The sequence below is a fragment of the Hyla sarda genome, chromosome 6 (assembly GCF_029499605.1).
Source record: "Hyla sarda isolate aHylSar1 chromosome 6, aHylSar1.hap1, whole genome shotgun sequence".
Classification (NCBI taxonomy): Eukaryota; Metazoa; Chordata; class Amphibia; order Anura; family Hylidae; genus Hyla; species Hyla sarda.
The window spans coordinates 282,685,550-282,699,886 of NC_079194.1; the positions used below are offsets into that span (position 1 = coordinate 282,685,550).

At 48.0% G+C, this 14,337-nt stretch overlaps 36 non-coding genes across 36 annotated transcripts; all 36 read right to left on the reverse strand.

Moving 5' to 3' along the window:
• Positions 1-45: 45 nt before the first annotated feature.
• On the reverse strand, positions 46-117 carry TRNAP-UGG (transfer RNA proline (anticodon UGG)). Its single transcript has one exon. It is a non-coding gene; the product is annotated as a tRNA-Pro (tRNA).
• A 290-nt stretch (positions 118-407) lies between these two features.
• Positions 408-480, reverse strand: TRNAP-AGG (transfer RNA proline (anticodon AGG)). Its single transcript has one exon. It is a non-coding gene; the product is annotated as a tRNA-Pro (tRNA).
• Positions 481-903: 423 nt separating this feature from the next.
• Positions 904-975, reverse strand: TRNAP-CGG (transfer RNA proline (anticodon CGG)). The gene has a single exon. It is a non-coding gene; the product is annotated as a tRNA-Pro (tRNA).
• Positions 976-1,113: 138 nt separating this feature from the next.
• Positions 1,114-1,185, reverse strand: TRNAP-UGG (transfer RNA proline (anticodon UGG)). Its single transcript has one exon. It is a non-coding gene; the product is annotated as a tRNA-Pro (tRNA).
• Positions 1,186-1,476: 291 nt separating this feature from the next.
• TRNAP-AGG (transfer RNA proline (anticodon AGG)) lies at positions 1,477-1,548 on the reverse strand. Its single transcript has one exon. It is a non-coding gene; the product is annotated as a tRNA-Pro (tRNA).
• Positions 1,549-2,183: 635 nt separating this feature from the next.
• TRNAP-UGG (transfer RNA proline (anticodon UGG)) lies at positions 2,184-2,255 on the reverse strand. Its single transcript has one exon. It is a non-coding gene; the product is annotated as a tRNA-Pro (tRNA).
• Positions 2,256-2,546: 291 nt separating this feature from the next.
• On the reverse strand, positions 2,547-2,618 carry TRNAP-AGG (transfer RNA proline (anticodon AGG)). The gene has a single exon. It is a non-coding gene; the product is annotated as a tRNA-Pro (tRNA).
• A 423-nt stretch (positions 2,619-3,041) lies between these two features.
• On the reverse strand, positions 3,042-3,113 carry TRNAP-CGG (transfer RNA proline (anticodon CGG)). Its single transcript has one exon. It is a non-coding gene; the product is annotated as a tRNA-Pro (tRNA).
• A 129-nt stretch (positions 3,114-3,242) lies between these two features.
• Positions 3,243-3,314, reverse strand: TRNAP-AGG (transfer RNA proline (anticodon AGG)). Its single transcript has one exon. It is a non-coding gene; the product is annotated as a tRNA-Pro (tRNA).
• A 594-nt stretch (positions 3,315-3,908) lies between these two features.
• TRNAP-UGG (transfer RNA proline (anticodon UGG)) lies at positions 3,909-3,980 on the reverse strand. The gene has a single exon. It is a non-coding gene; the product is annotated as a tRNA-Pro (tRNA).
• A 291-nt stretch (positions 3,981-4,271) lies between these two features.
• On the reverse strand, positions 4,272-4,343 carry TRNAP-AGG (transfer RNA proline (anticodon AGG)). Its single transcript has one exon. It is a non-coding gene; the product is annotated as a tRNA-Pro (tRNA).
• A 396-nt stretch (positions 4,344-4,739) lies between these two features.
• On the reverse strand, positions 4,740-4,811 carry TRNAP-CGG (transfer RNA proline (anticodon CGG)). The gene has a single exon. It is a non-coding gene; the product is annotated as a tRNA-Pro (tRNA).
• Positions 4,812-4,940: 129 nt separating this feature from the next.
• Positions 4,941-5,012, reverse strand: TRNAP-AGG (transfer RNA proline (anticodon AGG)). Its single transcript has one exon. It is a non-coding gene; the product is annotated as a tRNA-Pro (tRNA).
• A 608-nt stretch (positions 5,013-5,620) lies between these two features.
• TRNAP-UGG (transfer RNA proline (anticodon UGG)) lies at positions 5,621-5,692 on the reverse strand. The gene has a single exon. It is a non-coding gene; the product is annotated as a tRNA-Pro (tRNA).
• A 291-nt stretch (positions 5,693-5,983) lies between these two features.
• Positions 5,984-6,055, reverse strand: TRNAP-AGG (transfer RNA proline (anticodon AGG)). The gene has a single exon. It is a non-coding gene; the product is annotated as a tRNA-Pro (tRNA).
• A 423-nt stretch (positions 6,056-6,478) lies between these two features.
• On the reverse strand, positions 6,479-6,550 carry TRNAP-AGG (transfer RNA proline (anticodon AGG)). The gene has a single exon. It is a non-coding gene; the product is annotated as a tRNA-Pro (tRNA).
• Positions 6,551-6,689: 139 nt separating this feature from the next.
• On the reverse strand, positions 6,690-6,761 carry TRNAP-UGG (transfer RNA proline (anticodon UGG)). The gene has a single exon. It is a non-coding gene; the product is annotated as a tRNA-Pro (tRNA).
• Positions 6,762-7,052: 291 nt separating this feature from the next.
• On the reverse strand, positions 7,053-7,124 carry TRNAP-AGG (transfer RNA proline (anticodon AGG)). The gene has a single exon. It is a non-coding gene; the product is annotated as a tRNA-Pro (tRNA).
• A 423-nt stretch (positions 7,125-7,547) lies between these two features.
• Positions 7,548-7,619, reverse strand: TRNAP-AGG (transfer RNA proline (anticodon AGG)). Its single transcript has one exon. It is a non-coding gene; the product is annotated as a tRNA-Pro (tRNA).
• A 140-nt stretch (positions 7,620-7,759) lies between these two features.
• Positions 7,760-7,831, reverse strand: TRNAP-UGG (transfer RNA proline (anticodon UGG)). Its single transcript has one exon. It is a non-coding gene; the product is annotated as a tRNA-Pro (tRNA).
• A 291-nt stretch (positions 7,832-8,122) lies between these two features.
• TRNAP-AGG (transfer RNA proline (anticodon AGG)) lies at positions 8,123-8,194 on the reverse strand. The gene has a single exon. It is a non-coding gene; the product is annotated as a tRNA-Pro (tRNA).
• A 396-nt stretch (positions 8,195-8,590) lies between these two features.
• TRNAP-CGG (transfer RNA proline (anticodon CGG)) lies at positions 8,591-8,662 on the reverse strand. Its single transcript has one exon. It is a non-coding gene; the product is annotated as a tRNA-Pro (tRNA).
• Positions 8,663-8,801: 139 nt separating this feature from the next.
• TRNAP-UGG (transfer RNA proline (anticodon UGG)) lies at positions 8,802-8,873 on the reverse strand. Its single transcript has one exon. It is a non-coding gene; the product is annotated as a tRNA-Pro (tRNA).
• Positions 8,874-9,164: 291 nt separating this feature from the next.
• Positions 9,165-9,235, reverse strand: TRNAP-AGG (transfer RNA proline (anticodon AGG)). The gene has a single exon. It is a non-coding gene; the product is annotated as a tRNA-Pro (tRNA).
• Positions 9,236-9,628: 393 nt separating this feature from the next.
• Positions 9,629-9,700, reverse strand: TRNAP-CGG (transfer RNA proline (anticodon CGG)). The gene has a single exon. It is a non-coding gene; the product is annotated as a tRNA-Pro (tRNA).
• Positions 9,701-9,839: 139 nt separating this feature from the next.
• On the reverse strand, positions 9,840-9,911 carry TRNAP-UGG (transfer RNA proline (anticodon UGG)). The gene has a single exon. It is a non-coding gene; the product is annotated as a tRNA-Pro (tRNA).
• A 291-nt stretch (positions 9,912-10,202) lies between these two features.
• Positions 10,203-10,274, reverse strand: TRNAP-AGG (transfer RNA proline (anticodon AGG)). The gene has a single exon. It is a non-coding gene; the product is annotated as a tRNA-Pro (tRNA).
• A 608-nt stretch (positions 10,275-10,882) lies between these two features.
• TRNAP-UGG (transfer RNA proline (anticodon UGG)) lies at positions 10,883-10,954 on the reverse strand. Its single transcript has one exon. It is a non-coding gene; the product is annotated as a tRNA-Pro (tRNA).
• Positions 10,955-11,245: 291 nt separating this feature from the next.
• TRNAP-AGG (transfer RNA proline (anticodon AGG)) lies at positions 11,246-11,317 on the reverse strand. The gene has a single exon. It is a non-coding gene; the product is annotated as a tRNA-Pro (tRNA).
• Positions 11,318-11,952: 635 nt separating this feature from the next.
• TRNAP-UGG (transfer RNA proline (anticodon UGG)) lies at positions 11,953-12,024 on the reverse strand. The gene has a single exon. It is a non-coding gene; the product is annotated as a tRNA-Pro (tRNA).
• Positions 12,025-12,315: 291 nt separating this feature from the next.
• Positions 12,316-12,387, reverse strand: TRNAP-AGG (transfer RNA proline (anticodon AGG)). The gene has a single exon. It is a non-coding gene; the product is annotated as a tRNA-Pro (tRNA).
• A 396-nt stretch (positions 12,388-12,783) lies between these two features.
• On the reverse strand, positions 12,784-12,855 carry TRNAP-CGG (transfer RNA proline (anticodon CGG)). The gene has a single exon. It is a non-coding gene; the product is annotated as a tRNA-Pro (tRNA).
• A 139-nt stretch (positions 12,856-12,994) lies between these two features.
• TRNAP-UGG (transfer RNA proline (anticodon UGG)) lies at positions 12,995-13,066 on the reverse strand. Its single transcript has one exon. It is a non-coding gene; the product is annotated as a tRNA-Pro (tRNA).
• A 291-nt stretch (positions 13,067-13,357) lies between these two features.
• Positions 13,358-13,429, reverse strand: TRNAP-AGG (transfer RNA proline (anticodon AGG)). The gene has a single exon. It is a non-coding gene; the product is annotated as a tRNA-Pro (tRNA).
• Positions 13,430-13,852: 423 nt separating this feature from the next.
• Positions 13,853-13,924, reverse strand: TRNAP-CGG (transfer RNA proline (anticodon CGG)). The gene has a single exon. It is a non-coding gene; the product is annotated as a tRNA-Pro (tRNA).
• A 156-nt stretch (positions 13,925-14,080) lies between these two features.
• TRNAP-UGG (transfer RNA proline (anticodon UGG)) lies at positions 14,081-14,152 on the reverse strand. Its single transcript has one exon. It is a non-coding gene; the product is annotated as a tRNA-Pro (tRNA).
• Positions 14,153-14,337: the final 185 nt, after the last annotated feature.

Genomic DNA, 14,337 nt, shown 5'->3' on the forward strand with positions numbered 1-14,337 from the left:
CAAGAGGTGAGAAAAAGGAGAAAGGTCACTCCTCAGGAAAAGCTAGGGGTCGTCCGGGATTTGAACCCGGGACCTCTCGCACCCAAAGCGAGAATCATACCCCTAGACCAACGAGCCAGAGGTGGCAGCTGCTGGTTTCCTTCCTATGCTGACTTTGACCTCTCAAAGTATGCTGCCATGTGGAGAGCTTGCTTGGCACCTACAGAGGCAAATATCAATCTCTAATGGATCATCTGCATAAAAGTCCATTCAGAATGATAGACAATTAAAATAAAAGAAAGGCACTTTGCAAGCATTACATGTATTGCATAAGCCAGTGAGGGGTTGGACACTGGTGCCAGAAAACACACAAGGAGAAGACTACATGCTACTCATGGAACTGGATGAGCAGGAATGCTCTCAAAAGGTGGTCTCGTCCGGGATTTGAACCCGGGACCTCTCGCACCCTAAGCGAGAATCATACCACTAGAACAACAAGCCAAGCTGAGACAGCTTCAAAAGGCCGTGTGCCAACACCAACGAGCCAAGCTGAGACAGCGTCGAACGGCCGTTTGTCAACACCAAATTTATTCACACACAGGACTGAGAAGGACAGAAGTTCCACACCGCTGTTGTCAGAAAACAAACAAGGAGAAGACTAAAGATAGCTCACGGAATGATAAGGTTGGGAAGGAACCCTAAGTGAGGATCATACCCCTAGACCAATGAGTCGACACAGCGTTTCCACTGAAGACAGCATTGGCAGGTTTTCACTTCTACAATGCTCAGAGTTGAATTAAGGTAACCAAAAAGTAAAGTCTTCTCTGAAAACACCTCTGTCCGTGATTTAAAGCAAACCGCTCTGGTAAACAGCAGATGAAACCGATTTATGAGAGGTGAGGGCGGCAAATGAAGGTGGTGACAGGGCTCGTCCGGGATTCGAACCCGGGGCCTCTCGCACCCGAAGCGAGAATCATACCTCTAGACCAACGAGCCAGAATTCTGCCATACTCCTGAGGCGTGTCAGTACTTTTGCCTTGGCAGATTTGCAAAAATCGATTGGGTGGAGGCTTACTATGGGCATGTTGACAAGAGGTGAGAAAAAGGAGAAAGGTCACTCCTCAGGAAAAGCTAGGGCTCTTTCGGGATTTGAACCCGAGACCTCTCGCACCCAAAGCGAGAATCATACCCCTAGACCAACGAGCCAGAGGTGGCAGCTGCTGGTTTCCTTACTATGCTGACTTTGACCTCTCAAAGTATGCTGCCATGTGGGGAGCTTGCTTGGCACCTACAGAGGCAAATATCAATCTCTAATGGATCATCTGCATAAAAGTCCATTCAGAATAATAGACAATTAAAATAAAAGAAAGGCACTTTGCAAGCATTACATGTATTGCATAAGCCAGTGAGGGGTTGGACACTGGTGCCAGAAAACACACAAGGAGAAGACTACATGCTACTCATGGAACTGGATGAGCAGGAATGCTCTCAAAAGGTGGGCTCATCCGGGATTTGAACCCGGGACCTCTCGCACCCTAAGCGAGAATCATACCCCTAGACCAACGAGCCAAGCTGAGACAGCTTCAAAAGGCCGTTTGCCAACACCAACGAGCCAAGCTGAGACAGCGTTGAATGGCCGTTTGTCAACACCAAATTTATTCACACACAGGACTGAGAAGGACAGAAGTTCCACACCGCTGTTGTCAGAAAACAAACAAGGAGAAGACTAAAGATAGCTCACGGAATGATAAGGTTGGGAAGGAACCCTAAGTGAGGATCATACCCCTAGACCAATGAGTCGACACAGCGTTTCCACTGAAGACAGCATTGGCAGGTTTTCACTTCTACAATGCTCAGAGTTGAATTAAGGTAACCAAAAAGTAAAGTCATCTCCGAAAACACCTCTGTCCGTGATTTAAAGCAAACCGCTCTGGTAAACAGCAGATTAAACCGATTTATGAGAGGTGAGGGCGGCAAATGAAGGTGGTGACAGGGCTCATCAGGGATTCAAACCCGGGGCCTCTCGCACCCTAAGCGAGAATCATTCCTCTAGACCAACGAGCCAGAATTCTGCCATACTCCTGAGGCGTGTCAGGTACTTTTGTCTTGGCAGATTTGCAAAAAATCCATTGGGTGGAGGCTTACTATGGGCATGTTGACAAGAGGTGAGAAAAAGGAGAAAGGTCACTCCTCAGGAAAAACCAGGGCTCGTCCGGGATTTGAACCCGGGACCTCTCGCACCCAAAGCGAGAATCATACCCCTAGACCAACGAGCCAGAGGTGGCAGCTGCTGGTTTCCTTCCTATGCTGACTTTGACCTCTCAAAGTATGCTGCCATGTGGGGAGCTTGCTTGGCACCTACAGAGGCAAATATCAATCTCTAATGGATCATCTGCATAAAAGTCCATTCAGAATGATAGACAATTAAAATAAAAGAAAGGCACTTTGCAGTAATTACATGTATTGCATAAGCCAGTGAGGAGTTGAACACTGGTGCCAGAAAACACACAAGGAGAAGACTACATGCTACTCATGGAACTGGATGAGCAGGAATGCTCTCAAAAGGTGGGCTCGTCCGGGATTTGAACCCGGAACCTCTCTCACCCTAAGCGAGAATCATACCCCTAGACCAACGAGCCAAGCTGAGACAGCTTCAAAAGGCCGTTTGCCAACACCAACGAGCCAAGCTGAGACAGCGTCGAATGGCCGTTTGTCAACACCAAATTTATTCACACACAGGACTGAGAAGGACAGAAGTTCCACACCGCTGTTGTCAGAAAACAAACAAGGAGAAGACTAAAGATAGCTCACGGAATGATAAGGTTGGGAAGGAACCCTAAGTGAGGATCATACCCCTAGACCAATGAGTCGACACAGCGTTTCCACTGAAGACAGCATTGGCAGGTTTTCACTTCTACAATGCTCAGAGTTGAATTAAGGTAACCAAAAAGTAAAGTCTTCTCCGGAAACACCTCTGTCCGTGACTTAAAGCAAACCGCTCTGGAAAAGAGCAGATGAAACCGATTTATGAGAGGTGAGGGCGGTAAATGAAGGTGGTGACAGGGCTCGTCCGGGATTCGAACCCAGGGCCTCTCGCACCCGAAGCGAGAATCATACCACTAGACCAACGAGCCAGAATTCTGCCATGCACCTGAGGCGTGTCAGGTACTTTTGTCTTGGCAGACACTGGTGCCAGAAAACACACAAGTAGAAGACTACATGCTACTCAAGGAACTGGATGAGCAGGAATGCTCTCAAAAGGTGGGCTCGTCCGGGATTTGAACCCGGGACCTCTCGCACCCTAAGCGAGAATCATACCCCTAGACCAACGAGCCAAGTTGAGACAACACCAAAAGGACGTTTGCCAACACCAACGAGTCAAGCTGAGCCGTTTGCCAACACCAAATTTATTCACAGGACTGCTGCTGTCAGAAAACAAACAAGGAGAAGACTAAAGATAGCTCACGGAATGATAAGGTTGGGAAGGAACCCTAAGTGAGGATCATACCCCTAGACCAATGAGTCGACACAGCGTTTCCACTGAAGACAGCATTGGCAGGTTTTCACTTCTACAATGCTCAGAGTTGAATTAAGGTAACCAAAAAGTAAAGTCTTCTCCGAAAACACCTCTGTCCGTGATTTAAAGCAAACCGCTCTGGTAAACAGCAGATTAAACCGATTTATGAGAGGTGAGGGCGGCAAATAAAGGTGGTGACAGGGCTCATCAGGGATTCGAACCCGGGGCCTCTCGCACCCTAAGCGAGAATCATTACTCTAGACCAACGAGCCAGATTTCTGCCATACTCCTGAGGCGTGTCAGGTACTTTTGTCTTGGCAGATTTGCAAAAAATCCATTGGGTGGAGGCTTACTATGGGCATGTTGACAAGAGGTGAGAAAAAGGAGAAAGGTCACTCCTCAGGAAAAACCAGGGCTCGTTCGGGATTTGAACCCGAGACCTCTCGCACCCAAAGCGAGAATCATACCCCTAGACCAACGAGCCAGAGGTGGCAGGTGCTGGTTTACTTCCTATGCTGACTTTGACCTCTCAAAGTATGCTGCCATGTGGGGAGCTTGCTTGGCACCTACAGAGGCAAATATCAATCTCTAATGGATCATCTGCATAAAAGTCCATTCAGAATGATAGACAATTAAAATAAAAGAAAGACACTTTGCAAGCATTACATGTATTGCATAAGCCAGTGAGGGGTTGGACACTGGTGCCAGAAAACACACAAGGAGAAGACTACATGCTACTCATGGAACTGGATGAGCAGGAATGCCATCAAAAGGTGGGCTCGTCCGGGATTTGAATCCGGGACCTCTCGCACCCTAAGCGAGAATCATACCCCTAGACCAACGAGCCAAGCTGAGACTGCACCAAAAGGACGTTTGCCAACACCAACGAGCCAAGCTGAGACAACGTCGAAAGGCCGTTTGCCAACACCAAATTTATTCACAGGACTGCTGCTGTCAGAAAACAAACAAGGAGAAGACTAAAGATAGCTCACGGAATGATAAGGATGGGAAGGAACCCTAAGTGAGGATCATACCCCTAGACCAATGAGTCGACACAGCGTTTCCACTGAAGACAGCATTGGCAGGTTTTCACTTCTACAATGCTCAGAGTTGAATTAAGGTAACCAAAAAGTAAAGTCTTCTCCGGAAACACCTCTGTCCGTGACTTAAAGCAAACCGCTCTGGTAAAGAGCAGATGAAACCGATTTATGAGAGGTGAGGGCGGTAAATGAAGGTGGTGACAGGGCTCGTCCGGGATACGAACTCGGGGCCTCTCACACCCGAAGCGAGAATCATACCACTAGACCAACGAGCCAGAATTCTGCCATACTCCTGAGGCGTGTCAGGTACTTTTGTCTTGGCAGACACTGGTGCCAGAAAACACACAAGTAGAAGACTACATGCTACTCATGGAACTGGATGAGCAGGAATGCTCTCAAAAGGTGGGCTCGTCCGGGATTTGAACCCGGGACCTCTCGCACCCTAAGCGAGAATCATACCCCTAGACCAACGAGCCAAGTTGAGACAACACCAAAAGGACGTTTGCCAACACCAACGAGTCAAGCTGAGACAACGTCGAAAGGCCGTTTGCCAACACCAAATTTATTCACAGGACTGCTGCTGTCAGAAAACAAACAAGGAGAAGACTAAAGATAGCTCACGGAATGATAAGGTTGGGAAGGAACCCTAAGTGAGGATCATACCCCTAGACCAATGAGTCGACACAGCGTTTCCACTGAAGACAGCATTGGCAGGTTTTCACTTCTACAATGCTCAGAGTTGAATTAAGGTAACCAAAAAGTAAAGTCTTCTCCGAAAACACCTCTGTCCGTGATTTAAAGCAAAGCGCTCTGGTAAACAGCAGATTAAACCGATTTATGAGAGGTGAGGGCGGCAAATGAAGGTGGTGACAGGGCTCATCAGGGATTCGAACCCGGGGCCTCTCGCACCCTAAGCGAGAATCATTACTCTAGACCAACGAGCCAGATTTCTGCCATACTCCTGAGGCGTGTCAGGTACTTTTGTCTTGGCAGATTTGCAAAAAATCCATTGGGTGGAGGCTTACTATGGGCATGTTGACAAGAGGTGAGAAAAAGGAGAAAGGTCACTCCTCAGGAAAAACCAGGGCTCGTTCGGGATTTGAACCCGAGACCTCTCGCACCCAAAGCGAGAATCATACCCCTAGACCAACGAGCCAGAGGTGGCAGGTGCTGGTTTACTTCCTATGCTGACTTTGACCTCTCAAAGTATGCTGCCATGTGGGGAGCTTGCTTGGCACCTACAGAGGCAAATATCAATCTCTAATGGATCATCTGCATAAAAGTCCATTCAGAATGATAGACAATTAAAATAAAAGAAAGACACTTTGCAAGCATTACATGTATTGCATAAGCCAGTGAGGGGTTGGACACTGGTGCCAGAAAACACACAAGGAGAAGACTACATGCTACTCATGGAACTGGATGAGCAGGAATGCTCTCAAAAGGTGGGCTCGTCCGGGATTTGAACCCGGGACCTCTCGCACCCTAAGCGAGAATCATACCACTAGAACAACAAGCCAAGCTGAGACAGCTTCAAAAGGCCGTGTGCCAACACCAACGAGCCAAGCTGAGACAGCGTCGAACGGCCGTTTGTCAACACCAAATTTATTCACACACAGGACTGAGAAGGACAGAAGTTCCACACCGCTGTTGTCAGAAAACAAACAAGGAGAAGACTAAAGATAGCTCACGGAATGATAAGGTTGGGAAGGAACCCTAAGTGAGGATCATACCCCTAGACCAATGAGTCGACACAGCGTTTCCACTGAAGACAGCATTGGCAGGTTTTCACTTCTACAATGCTCAGAGTTGAATTAAGGTAACCAAAAAGTAAAGTCTTCTCCGAAAACACCTCTGTCCGTGATTTAAAGCAAACCGCTCTGGTAAACAGCAGATTAAACCGATTTATGAGAGGTGAGGGCGGCAAATGAAGGTGGAGACAAGGCTCATCAGGGATTTGAACCCGGGGCCTCTCGCACCCTAAGCGAGAATCATTCCTCTAGACCAACGAGCCAGAATTCTGCCATACTCCTGAGGCGTGTCAGGTACTTTTGCCTTGGCAGATTTGCAAAAATCCTTTGGGTGGAGGCTTACTATGGGCATGTTGACAAGAGGTGAGAAAAAGGAGAAAGGTCACTCCTCAGGAAAAGCTAGGGCTCGTTTGGGATTTGAACCCGAGACCTCTCGCACCCAAAGCGAGAATCATACCCCTAGACCAACGAGCCAGAGGTGGCAGCTGCTGGATTCCTTCCTATGCTGACTTTGACCTCTCAAAGTATGCTGCCATGTGGAGAGCTTGCTTGGCACCTACAGAGGCAAATATCAATCTCTAATGGATCATCTGCATAAAAGTCCATTCAGAATGATAGACAATTAAAATAAAAGAAAGGCACTTTGCAAGCATTACATGTATTGCATAAGCCAGTGAGGGGTTGGACACTGGTGCCAGAAAACACACAAGGAGAAGACTACATGCTACTCATGGAACTGGATGAGCAGGAATGCTCTCAAAAGGTGGGCTCGTCCGGGATTTGAACCCGGGACCTCTCGCACCCTAAGCGAGAATCATACCACTAGAACAACAAGCCAAGCTGAGACAGCTTCAAAAGGCCGTGTGCCAACACCAACGAGCCAAGCTGAGACAGCGTCGAACGGCCGTTTGTCAACACCAAATTTATTCACACACAGGACTGAGAAGGACAGAAGTTCCACACCGCTGTTGTCAGAAAACAAACAAGGAGAAGACTAAAGATAGCTCACGGAATGATAAGGTTGGGAAGGAACCCTAAGTGAGGATCATACCCCTAGACCAATGAGTCGACACAGCGTTTCCACTGAAGACAGCATTGGCAGGTTTTCACTTCTACAATGCTCAGAGTTGAATTAAGGTAACCAAAAAGTAAAGTCTTCTCTGAAAACACCTCTGTCCGTGATTTAAAGCAAACCGCTCTGGTAAACAGCAGATTAAACCGATTTATGAGAGGTGAGGGCGGCAAATGAAGGTGGAGACAAGGCTCATCAGGGATTTGAACCCGGGGCCTCTCGCACCCTAAGCGAGAATCATTCCTCTAGACCAACGAGCCAGAATTCTGCCATACTCCTGAGGCGTGTCAGGTACTTTTGTCTTGGCAGATTTGCAAAAAATCCATTGGGTGGAGGCTTACTATGGGCATGTTGACAAGAGGTGAGAAAAAGGAGAAAGGTCACTCCTCAGGAAAAACCAGGGCTCGTCCAGGATTTGAACCCGGGACCTCTCGCACCCAAAGCGAGAATCATACCCCTAGACCAACGAGCCAGAGGTGGCAGCTGCTGGTTTCCTTCCTATGCTGACTTTGACCTCTCAAAGTATGCTGCCATGTGGAGAGCTTGCTTGGCACCTACAGAGGCAAATATCAATCTCTAATGGATCATCTGCATAAAAGTCCATTCAGAATGATAGACAATTAAAATAAAAGAAAGGCACTTTGCAAGCATTACATGTATTGCATAAGCCAGTGAGGGGTTGGACACTGGTGCCAGAAAACACACAAGGAGAAGACTACATGCTACTCATGGAACTGGATGAGCAGGAATGCTCTCAAAAGGTGGGCTCGTCCGGGATTTGAACCCGGGACCTCTCGCACCCTAAGCGAGAATCATACCCCTAGACCAACGAGCCGAGCTGTGACAGCACCAAAAGGACGTTTGCCAACACCAACGAGCCAAGCTGAGACAACGTCGAAAGGCCGTTTGCCAACACCAAATTTATTCACAGGACTGCTGTTGTCAGAAAACAAACAAGGAGAAGACTAAAGATAGCACACGGAATGATAAGGTTGAGAAGGAACCCTAAGTGAGGATCATACCCCTAGACCAATGAGTCGACACAGCGTTTCCACTGAAGACAGCATTGGCAGGTTTTCACTTCTACAATGCTCAGAGTTGAATTAAGGTAACCAAAAAGTAAAGTCTTCTCCGAAAACACCTCTGTCCGTGATTTAAAGCAAACCGCTCTGGTAAACAGCAGATGAAACCGATTTATGAGAGGTGAGGGCGGCAAATGAAGGTGGTGACAGGGCTCGTCCGGGATTCGAACCCGGGGCCTCTCGCACCCGAAGCGAGAATCATACCTCTAGACCAACGAGCCAGAATTCTGCCATACTCCTGAGGCGTGTCAGGTACTTTTGCCTTGGCAGATTTGCAAAAATCCTTTGGGTGGAGGCTTACTATGGGCATGTTGACAAGAGGTGAGAAAAAGGAGAAAGGTGACTCCTCAGGAAAAGCTAGGGCTCGTTTGGGATTTGAACCCGAGACCTCTCGCACCCAAAGCGAGAATCATACCCCTAGACCAACGAGCCAGAGGTGGCAGCTGCTGGATTCCTTCCTATCCTGACTTTGACCTCTCAAAGTATGCTGCCATGTGGAGAGCTTGCTTGGCACCTACAGAGGCAAATATCAATCTCTAATGGATCATCTGCATAAAAGTCCATTCAGAATGATAGACAATTAAAATAAAAGAAAGGCACTTTGCAAGCATTACATGTATTGCATAAGCCAGTGAGGGGTTGGACACTGGTGCCAGAAAACACACAAGGAGAAGACTACATGCTACTCATGGAACTGGATGAGCAGGAATGCTCTCAAAAGGTGGGCTCGTCCGGGATTTGAACCCGGACCTCTCGCACCCTAAGCGAGAATCATACCCCTAGACCAACGAGCCGAGCTGAGACAGCACCAAAAGGACGTTTGCCAACACCAACGAGCCAAGCTGAGACGTCGAAAGGCCGTTTGCCAACACCAAATTTATTCACAGGACTGCTGCTGTCAGAAAACAAACAAGGAGAAGACTAAAGATAGCACACGGAATGATAAGGTTGGGAAGGAACCCTAAGTGAGGATCATACCCCTAGACCAATGAGTCGACACAGCGTTTCCACTGAAGACAGCATTGGCAGGTTTTCACTTCTACAATGCTCAGAGTTGAATTAAGGTAACCAAAAAGTAAAGTCTTCTCCGAAAACACCTCTGTCCGTGATTTAAAGCAAACCGCTCTGGTAAACAGCAGATGAAACCGATTTATGAGAGGTGAGGGCGGCAAATGAAGGTGGTGACAGGGCTCGTCCGGGATTCGAACCCGGGGCCTCTCGCACCCGAAGCGAGAATCATACCTCTAGACCAACGAGCCAGAATTCTGCCATACTCCTGAGGCGTGTCAGGTACTTTTGCCTTGGCAGATTTGCAAAAATCCATTGGGTGGAGGCTTACTATGGGCATGTTGACAAGAGGTGAGAAAAAGGAGAAAGGTCACTCCTCAGGAAAAGCTAGGGCTCGTTCGGGATTTGAACCCGAGACCTCTCGCACCCAAAGCGAGAATCATACCCCTAGACCAACGAGCCAGAGGTGGCAGCTGCTGGTTTCCTTCCTATGCTGACTTTGACCTCTCAAAGTATGCTGCCATGTGGGGAGCTTGCTTGGCACCTACAGAGGCAAATATCAATCTCTAATGGATCATCTGCATAAAAGTCCATTCAGAATGATAGACAATTAAAATAAAAGAAAGGCACTTTGCAAGCATTACATGTATTGCATAAGCCAGTGAGGGGTTGGACACTGGTGCCAGAAAACACACAAGGAGAAGACTACATGCTACTCATGGAACTGGATGAGCAGGAATGCTCTCAAAAGGTGGGCTCGTCCGGGATTTGAACCCGGGACCTCTCGCACCCTAAGCGAGAATCATACCCCTAGACCAACGAGCCGAGCTGAGACAGCACCAAAAGGACGTTTGCCAACACCAACGAGCCAAGCTGAGACAACGTCGAAAGGCCGTTTGCCAACACCAAATTTATTCACAGGACTGCTGCTGTCAGAAAACAAACAAGGAGAAGACTAAAGATAGCTCACGGAATGATAAGGTTGGGAAGGAACCCTAAGTGAGGATCATACCCCTAGACCAATGAGTCGACACAGCGTTTCCACTGAAGACAGCATTGGCAGGTGTTCACTTCTACAATGCTCAGAGTTGAATTAAGGTAACCAAAAAGTAAAGTCATCTCCGAAAACACCTCTGTCCGTGATTTAAAGCAAACCGCTCTGGTAAACAGCAGATTAAACCGATTTATGAGAGGTGAGGGCGGCAAATGAAGGTGGTGACAGGGCTCATCAGGGATTCGAACCCGGGGCCTCTCGCACCCTAAGCGAGAATCATTCCTCTAGACCAACGAGCCAGAATTCTGCCATACTCCTGAGGCGTGTCAGGTACTTTTGTCTTGGCAGATTTGCAAAAAATCCATTGGGTGGAGGCTTACTATGGGCATGTTGACAAGAGGTGAGAAAAAGGAGAAAGGTCACTCCTCAGGAAAAACCAGGGCTCGTCCGGGATTTGAACCCGGGACCTCTCGCACCCAAAGCGAGAATCATACCCCTAGACCAACGAGCCAGAGGTGGCAGCTGCTGGTTTCCTTCCTATGCTGACTTTGACCTCTCAAAGTATGCTGCCATGTGGAGAGCTTGCTTGGCACCTACAGAGGCAAATATCAATCTCTAATGGATCATCTGCATAAAAGTCCATTCAGAATGATAGACAATTAAAATAAAAAAAAGGCACTTTGCAAGCATTACATGTATTGCATAAGCCAGTGAGGGGTTGGACACTGGTGCCAGAAAACACACAAGGAGAAAACTACATGCTACTCATGGAACTGGATGAGCAGGAATGCTCTCAAAAGGTGGGCTCGTCCGGGATTTGAACCCGGGACCTCTCGCACCCTAAGCGAGAATCATACCCCTAGACCAACGAGCCAAGCTGAGACAGCTTCAAAAGGCCGTTTGCCAACACCAACGAGCCAAGCTGAGACAGCGTCGAATGGCCGTTTGTCAACACCAAATTTATTCACACACAGGACTGAGAAGGACAGAAGTTCCACACCGCTGTTGTCAGAAAACAAACAAGGAGAAGACTAAAGATAGCTCACGGAATGATAAGGTTGGGAAGGAACCCTAAGTGAGGATCATACCCCTAGACCAATGAGTCGACACAGCGTTTCCACTGAAGACAGCATTGGCAGGTTTTCACTTCTACAATGCTCAGAGTTGAATTAAGGTAACCAAAAAGTAAAGTCTTCTCCGAAAACACCTCTGTCCGTGATTTAAAGCAAACCGCTCTGGTAAACAGCAGATGAAACCGATTTATGAGAGGTGAGGGCGGCAAATGAAGGTGGTGACAGGGCTCATCAGGGATTCGAACCCGGGGCCTCTCGCACCCTAAGCGAGAATCATTCCTCTAGACCAACGAGCCAGATTTCTGCCATACTCCTGAGGCGTGTCAGGTACTTTTGTCTTGGCAGATTTGCCAAAAATCCATTGGGTGGAGGCTTACTATGGGCATGTTGACAAGAGGTGAGAAAAAGGAGAAAGGTCACTCCTCAGGAAAAACCAGGGCTCGTCCGGGATTTGAACCCGGGACCTCTCGCACCCAAAGCGAGAATCATACCCCTAGACCAACGAGCCAGAGGTGGCAGCTGCTGGTTTCCTTCCTATGCTGACTTTGACCTCTCAAAGTATGCTGCCATGTGGAGAGCTTGCTTGGCACCTACAGAGGCAAATATCAATCTCTAAGGGTTCATCTGCATAAAAGTCCATTCAGAATGATAGACAATTAAAATAAAAGATAGGCACTTTGCAAGCATTACATGTATTGCATAAGCCAGTGAGGGGTTGGACACTGGTGCCAGAAAACACACAAGGAGAAGACTACATGCTACTCATGGAACTGGATGAGCAGGAATGCTCTCAAAAAGTGGGCTCGTCCGGGATTTGAACCCGGGACCTCTCGCACCCTAAGCGAGAATCATACCCCTAGACCAACGAGCCAAGCTGAGACAGCACCAAAAGGACGTTTGCCAACACCAACGAGCCAAGCTGAGACAACGTCGAAAGGCCGTTTGCCAACACCAAATTTATTCACAGGACTGCTGCTGTCAGAAAACAAACAAGGAGAAGACTAAAGATAGCTCACGGAATGATAAGGATGGGAAGGAACCCTAAGTGAGGATCATACCCCTAGACCAATGAGTCGACACAGCGTTTCCACTGAAGACAGCATTGGCAGGTTTTCACTTCTACAATGCTCAGAGTTGAATTAAGGTAACCAAAAAGTAAAGTCTTCTCCGAAAACACCAATGTCCGTGATTTAAAGCAAACTGCTCTGGTAAACAGCAGATTAAACCGATTTATGAGAGGTGAGGGCGGCAAATGAAGGTGGTGACAGGGCTCGTCCGGGATTCGAACCCGGGGCCTCTCGCACCCGAAGCGAGAATCATACCTCTAGACCAACGAGCCAGAATTCTGCCATACTCCTGAGGCGTGTCAGGTACTTTTGCCTTGGCAGATTTGCAAAAATCCTTTGGGTGGAGGCTTACTATGGGCATGTTGACAAGAGGTGAGAAAAAGGAGAAAGGTCACTCCTCAGGAAAAGCTAGGGCTCGTTCGGGATTTGAACCCGAGACCTCTCGCACCCAAAGCGAGAATCATACCCCTAGACCAACGAGCCAGAGGTGGCAGCTGCTGGTTTCCTTCCTATGCTGACTTTGACCTCTCAAAGTATGCTGCCATGTGGGGAGCTTGCTTGGCACCTACAGAGGCAAATATCAATCTCTAATGGATCATCTGCATAAAAGTCCATTCAGAATAATAGACAATTAAAATAAAAGAAAGGCACTTTGCAAGCATTACATGTATTGCATAAGCCAGTGAGGGGTTGGACACTGGTGCCAGAAAACACACAAGGAAAAGACTACATGCTACTCATGGAACTGGATGAGCAGGAATGCTCTCAAAAGGTGGGCTCGTCCGGGATTTGAACCCGGGACCTCTCGCACCCTAAGCGAGAATCATACCCCTAGACCAACGAGCCAAGCTGAGACAGCTTCAAAAGTCCGTTTGCCAACACCAACGAGCCAAGCTGAGACAGCGTCGAAAGGCCGTTTGTCAACACCAAATTTATTCACACACAGGACTGAGAAGGACAGAAGTTCCACACCGCTGTTGTCAGAAAACAAACAAGGAGAAGACTAAAGATAGCTCACGGAATGATAAGGTTGGGAAGGAACCCTAAGTGAGGATCATACCCCTAGACCAATGAGTCGACACAGCGTTTCCACTGAAGACAGCATTGGCAGGTTTTCACTTCTACAATGCTCAGAGTTGAATTAAGGTAACCAAAAAGTAAAGTCTTCTCCGAAAACACCTCTGTCCGTGATTTAAAGCAAACCGCTCTGGTAAACAGCAGATGAAACCGATTTATGAGAGGTGAGGGCGGCAAATGAAGGCGGTGACAGGGCTCGTCCGGGATTCGAACCCGGGGCCTCTCGCACCCGAAGCGAGAATCATACCTCTAGACCAACGAGCCAGAATTCTGCCATACTCCTGAGGCGTGTCAGGTACTTTTGCCTTGGCAGATTTGCAAAAATCCTTTGGGTGGAGGCTTACTATGGGCGGAGGCTTACTATGGGCATGTTGACAAGAGGTGAGAAAAAGGAGAAAGGTCACTCCTCAGGAAAAGCTAGGGCTCGTTCGGGATTTGAACCCGAGACCTCTCGCACCCAAAGCGAGAATCATACCCCTAGACCAACGAGCCAGAGGTGGCAGCTGCTGGTTTCCTTCCTATGCTGACTTTGACCTCTCAAAGTATGCTGCCATGTGGAGAGCTTGCTTGGCACCTACAGAGGCAAATATCAATCTCTAAGGGTTCATCTGCATAAAAGTCCATTCAGAATGATAGACAATTAAAATAAAAGATAGGCACTTTGCAAGCATTACATG